General features: G+C 49.7%; 1 non-coding gene across 1 annotated transcript; it reads left to right on the top strand.

The window, feature by feature from the left end:
• The first annotated feature begins 2,810 nt into the window (after positions 1 to 2,810).
• LOC111748927 (U6 spliceosomal RNA) lies at positions 2,811 to 2,913 on the top strand. Its single transcript, XR_002784383.2, has one exon. It is a non-coding gene; the product is annotated as a U6 spliceosomal RNA (small nuclear RNA).
• The last annotated feature ends 3,709 nt before the right edge of the window (positions 2,914 to 6,622 follow it).

The raw sequence follows: 6,622 nt of genomic DNA, 5'->3' as shown, positions 1-6,622 counted from the left end.
GTTGTTGTTAGGTGCCAATGAGTTGATTCCGACCCATAGCGACCCTGTGTACAACAGAACGAAACGCTCCCTGGTCCTGCGCCATCCTCACAGTCATTGTTATGTTTGAGCTCATTGTTGCAGCCACTGTGTCAATCCACCTCGTTAAGGATCTTCCTCGTTTTGCTGACCCTCTACTTTACCAAGCATGATGTCCTTCTCCAGGGACTGATCCCTCCTGACAACGTGTCCAAAGTATGTAAGACGCAGTCTCGCCATTCTTGCTTGTAAGGAGCATTCTGGTTGTACTTCTTCCAAGCAGATTTGTTCTTTCTTTTGGCAGCCCATGGTATATTCAGTATTCTTCCCCAATACCACAATTCAAAGGCGTCAGTTCTTCTTCGGTCTTCCTTATTCAGAACTATCTCTGTGGGATCCAACTGACAAAAGCAACTGGAAAGATTAGATCGGAGCCTTGGGGGGCAGGGAGTGTATGTGAATGAGGGGGGAACAACTCAGAAAAGGAGGGTGAGAATGGCTGCACAACTCCGAGAATGTCATCCACGTCACTGAGCTGTACAAGTAGAAACTGTTGAACTGGTATATGCTCTGCTGTGTATAGTCTCAATGACAACAACAAAAATAAAATAAGTTACAAAAAAAGAGAGAAAGCCAGCCCTGGTGGATTCTGCTTTGGATATTGGATAGTGTAAAGCACAGTGTAAACAATGGCCCGGAGCACACCCACCATCCTGTACTTTGTTTCTGCGACGGTACCGGAACCTTCCAGCACAATCTTTCAAGTAATTTCCGTGCTGGCACGTGACTGCGTGTGGAGCCTTCCCGGAGGAAGCCAGGATTTGTTGGGTTGTTTGGAAACCCCGAAGCCTCCCTCGGAGCCAAGTAAGGGAAAGGCCTGAGAAGTCAATTTAATAAATGCAGCTGGTAGCTCAAAGGAGGGTGAGTGTAAGCTGGGGGCCGGGCGGCCGCTTTGAGGCAATTCCAAGAGTTCCGGAACTAGTGGGGGAGCAAGCAGGAGCCTTTGAATTGGTGGGCAGGCTCCCAGAGCAACGGGAAGGCAGTCGGTGGCCTGTGGACAAGTGCCGGTGCAGCTTGTTTGGTAAATGCCCACCACACAGCTGGCAAGGGGGGCTTTTAGGGGTGAGCTTTGGTGGAGCACCTGGGTGGTGCTCATGCTGTGAGCACGCACAACGCAAGAAAAACGTTGCCTGGTCCTGCGCCATCCCCATGATGGGTTGTGGGTCAGTCCATTGTGATCCAGGGGGTTTCCGGTGGCGGTTTTTTGGAAGTAGATCTGCAGGCCTTTCCTCCTGTTCTTAGTCTGGAGGCTCCACTGAAACCTGTCCAGCATCACGGCAACACGCAGGCCCCCACTGACAGACGGGTACTGGCTGCACGTGGGGTGTGTTGGTTGGGAATCGAACCCAGGTCTCCTGCATGGAAGGCGAGAATTCTACCACTGGACCAGCACTGGGAGTTTACGATTGTTGTCGTGGGGTGCGGTAGAGTTGACTCCGACTCCTGGGGACCCCATGTGACAGAGTGGAATTGCCCCATACGGTTTCCTAGGCTGTAAGCTTTATGGAAGCAGATTGCCAGGTCTTTCTCCCGTGAGGCAGCTGGGAGGATTTGAACTGACAACCTTTTGGTTAGCAGCTGAGTGCTTCACCGTTGCACCACCAGCGCTCCCCCAGTTTAAAATTATTTCCCACGATTCTCACAAACCCCTGGCGGGGGGAGCTGATACGGTTTCCTCTGCCTAGTTGGGAACTGAGCCTAATTACAGAACTGACAAGGGCGCCCCAGGGGTCTGAAGGCCAGGCCGCCAGGGGTTGTTTTCACAGCGTCTTGCTGTCATTGAGAACCCTGGTGGTGCAGTGGTTAAGACCTAAGCCGCTAATCAAAAGGTTGGCAGTTCGAATCCACCAGCTGCTCCTTGGAAACTCTACGGGGCAGTTCTACTCTGTCGTACAGGGTTGCTATGAGTCGGAACCGATTTGATGGCAACCGGTTTGGTTTGGTTTTGCTCTCTCTGATCATTTAACCCAAAGAATCTTCCTTTCCATGCTATCTTCGCCCCTCTGAGTTTCATGAGACCCCTAAGCCTAGCCACCTGCAGGGTGGTGTTTCCATGAAGACGGTTATATAGACCTGCCGCGCTGGCTCTTCTGTGGGAACGGACTGACTCGGTCAGTGACAGGGGGGACAGCCGGGAGCCCTTGAAACCATCTGCCAGTGACTAATGCTATGGGCACAGTGTGAATCCTGGGTGGTGCAAAGGGTTACGCGCTCAGCTGCTAACTGAAAGGCTGGATGTTCAGATCCTCCCAGAGGTGCCTCAGAAGAAAGGCCGGGCTTTCTACTTCCAAAAAGCCAGCCGTTGAGAACCCTGTGGCGCACAGTTCTGTTCTGACTCACACGGGCCTCTGTGAGTCAGTCGACTTGACCGCAAAGCCACCGTTTGGGTTTGTTTTTTTTGAGGGGTGGGTGGTTATTGTCTCCATATTTTAAAATGGACTTGGGGTTGTCGTGGACGCCACAAAAACTGGTTTGATTTTGGAGTCCCTGGGCGGTGTATGCAGTTGACTCTCTCGGCTGCTAAACCAAAGGTAGGAGGTTGGAATCCACCCAGAGGCACCTCGGAAGTAAGGCCTGGCTGTCTGCTTCTGAAAAGTCAGCCATTGAAAATGCTATGGAGCAGGGTTCCACTCTGCAGACTCGGGGTCCCCACGAGTCACAGTCGACTCTACAGTAGCTTGGAAAAAGGGGATCAGAACGAAAGGGACATTACCTGCTGTCGGCTAAAAGCCCAGCTATCGGCAGCAGGTATCCTAAAACTGGAACGTACAGAGATGATTAGCAGGGCCCCTGTCCAAGGGGGACGTGCAAATTTGTGAAGCATTCCATATTTAAAAATAATGATACTGAAAGCCCAAGAGAACAAAAGGCAAAAGACTGGCCAAGGGAACAGCGCAGCACAGCTGACCAGAAAGCAGCCGGCCAGGGATGCTTGCAAAAAAGATCCTTAAGGAAAGGAGAGAGGGGAGTCCGGAGTGAAACGTTTTCTCTGAGGAAAAGTAAAAGCTCGGGCATTTACTGAGAACAAGGCGTGAGAGAATTTTAACAATCAATACGTTGAAGGTGGGGATCAATACAGCCGGGTCTGACAGGTCACTTGTTTCAATAATGCAGATTTGTTCCAATGCAGTTGATGTACGGAATTTATTATGATGATTTTTTTCTTCTCGTCTTTTTTATTTTACTTTATTTACTGTACTTTAGATGAAGGTTTACAGAACAAACTAGCTTCTCATTAAACAGTACACATATTGTTTTGTGACAATGCTTAACAACCCCACGACATGTCAACACTCTCCCTTCTCGACCTTGGGGTCCCCATTAGCAGCTTTCCTGTCCCCTCGTGCCTTCTCGTCCTTGCCCCTGGGCTGGTGAGCCCCTTGAGTCTCTTTTTGTCTTATAGTCCTGCCTAATCTTTGGCTGAAGGGTGAATCTCAGGAGTGATCTCATTACTGAGCTGTAAGAGTGTCTTGGGACCATACTGTCAGGGTTTCTCCGGTCTCTGGGTGGCAATGTTTTTTGCGTCTTGAGTTTCTTGCCTCTGTTTTCCCCCTAGGCTCTGTGGTTTATCGTTGCATGATTTTGCACGGCGCGGTGATTTTCAGAAATCCACAGGCCGCCTCGAGCAGACTGACCGCAGTGTCCGCTTCGTTGTCTGCGGGAACACGCAGGTTGGCGAGGGCCTGAGATAATACTGCCGCCTGTCAACTACAATCTCACGGTTGAGGAAAGAACTTGGGAGCTTGGGGGTTTACCCCGCCTGGGTTTTTTTTTTTTTTTTTCTTCTTCTTCATTGCTTTCTTCTCTCATTTCAGGGATTTCCAGGGTGCAGAACAAGGAGGCAGGGCTGTCTCTTACCAGAGGAATTATATTTAGGAATCAAGTATTCTTCTCCTGCGATAGCATCGTCCCTTAGGCTCATTCCTCAGCACTGAGCGTTTTATTTAGTCCAGCGTGCTGTAAAGAGAGGCCGCTTCCTGTCAGAGCCAGGTGACCTGTTTCGGGGCCTGCATTTCCTCCTACTCTCAGGCTTTCCCAGTGGAGGGAACGTCGCTTCGCTATTCTCTGTCACACCACGGCTCTGTTTTGGAACACGGGGAAAACAAACCTATTGCCGTGGAGCCGATTCCAATTGATGGTGACCCCCTGTGTGCCAGAGCAAGGCTGCAGTAGAGCTCTCTCTGCTCCACGGGGATTTCAGTGGCTGAGCTTTTGGAAGTAGGCTGAGGCACCTGAGTGGACTCGAACCTCCACCTTTGCGGTTAGCAGCCAAGTGCATTAGCTGTACCACCCAGGGACTCCTTTAGATGCATACCAACTTGTTTACCTATCTCTCTATCCATCTGACTATCACCTAGCTTGTCTATCATCTATCAATTTACATATCTATTCTATCTATCTGTTATATAAACCAGTTTCCATTCAGTTGACCCCGACTCGCGGCAGCCCCATGTGTGTCAGGGCAGAGCTGTGCTCTATAGGGTTTTCAGTGCCTGATTTTTCAGAAGGAGGTTGCTAGGATTTTCTTGCAAGGCACCTCTGGACTCAAGCTTCAAACCTTTTGGTTGGCATCTGAGCATTTTAGCCATTGGTGACGTTCGAAAGATCGTAAACTTGGTTATGCTCACAGTTACGGTTATAAAGAGACGATGAGGATGTCGTCGTGGTGATCGCTGAAGCTGGTGAATAAAAGTCATAGCGACCGTAAATCCTGTCTCCTCATATCCTTTAGGATCAGTCCACTCGGTGGGTGTTATGGATTGAATCCTGTTCCCCCAAAAACGTGTGTCGACTTGGCTAGGCCGTGATTCCCAGTATTGTGTGATCGTCCACCATGTTGTCATCTGATGTGATTTTCCCAAGTGTCGTAAATCCTACTTGTATCATGGTAATGAGGCAGGATTAGAGGTCGCTATGTTAATGAGACGGGGCACATCTATAAAATTAAGTTGTATCCTGAGTCAATCTCTCTTAAGACATAAAAGAGAGAAGCCAGCAGAGAGGAGAGGGACCTCCTACCACCAGGAATGAAGAGTCAGGAGCAGAGGGCATCCTTTGGACTCGGGGTTCCTGTGCTGAGAAGCTCCTAGTCTCAGGGAAGACTGATGAGAAGGACCTTCCTGAAGCGCCAACACAGAAAGAAAGCCTTCCCCTGGAGCTGATGCCCTGAATTTGGACTTGCAGCCTCCTAGACTGTGAGAGAATAAAGATCTGTTTGTTAAAGTCACCCCCTTGTGGTATTTCTGTTATAGCAGCACTAGGTGACTGAGACCCTGGGCATTCCAAGCGTAGATGGAAATGTACGTCTGGGTACCGGGAGGAAGGCAGTGCACTTGAGAACGGTTAAATTCACGTGCTTTGGGGTCAGAACCCAAGTTAAAATCCCAGGCTGTGAGAGCCTAGGCAGGTCCCTGGAACTTCCCAAGTCTTGTTTCCCTACCCATGAAATGGAGATAACAAGACCCACTTCATGAGGTTGGTTTGTTTTATTTTTCCAGTTGCCTTTGAGTCAGACTCATGGTGACCTCATGTGAGTCAGAGTAGAGCTGTGCTCCACAGGGTTTTCAGTGGCTGATTTCTTAGTAGTAGATCTCCAGGCCTTTCTTTCGAGGCACCTCAGGGTAGACCTGAACCTCCAAACTCACTGAGCAGCTATGCTTGTTAACCATTTGCTTCCATTCGGTGGTTCCAGGTAGCTGGCGCACGTAAGAAAGTGTAGGAGCCTGTGGGAGCTTTTCTGTGACTTTCTTAGCAATGGGAGCTACTGGACACTTAAGCTGGGAGTGACCTTTATCTCCCTCAGATCCATATATGGGCTCCAAATTTAGATTGCTTACCATGCCTGTGTTACGGGATTCATCATATATAAACCAAGTGGAGATACGTTATTGTTGATGTTGGTTGCCAGGCGGCGTAGCGGCTAAGTGCTCAGCTGCTAACTGAAAGGTTGGTGGTTCGAACCCACCCAGTGGGGCTGTGGAAGAAAGGGCCTGGCAATCTGCTTCCGTAAAGATGACATCAAATAAAACCCTATGGAGCACAGTTCTACCTTGTAACACACAGGGTTGCCATGAGTAGGAATTGACTCGACAACACCTAACAGCAACACTAACCAAAAGGTTGGCGGGTCAAACCCACCCAGCAGCAACACAGAAGATAGCCCTGGCAATCTCCTGTGAAGATTATAGCTAAGAAAACCCTGTGGGGCAGTTCCACTCTGTCACACGTGGCCGCCATGAGTCGTAATTGGCTCGATGGCAGCTAACAACAACAACAACACTAACTAAAGGTTGCCAGTTCAAACACACCCAGGGGCACCACGGAAGAAAGGCCTGGCCACCTGCTTCCGTAAAGATTACAGCCAAGAAATCCACAGGGAGCACGGTTCTACACTGTAACACGTGGGGTGGCCCTGAGTCTGAGTCAACAGGACCACGACTGGCTAAGTTACAGACATGGCACCAGTAACAGGACCACAGAGAGGGACCATCTTTGTATCTCTGTGGAATCGTGCCTGAGGGCTCTCTCTTATCAGCAGCCATCA

This window comes from Loxodonta africana, chromosome X (assembly GCF_030014295.1).
Source record: "Loxodonta africana isolate mLoxAfr1 chromosome X, mLoxAfr1.hap2, whole genome shotgun sequence".
Lineage (NCBI taxonomy): Eukaryota > Metazoa > Chordata > Mammalia > Proboscidea > Elephantidae > Loxodonta > Loxodonta africana.
The sequence above is the reverse complement of the archived record's forward strand: the minus strand, read 5'-3'. Positions and strand labels throughout refer to the sequence as shown.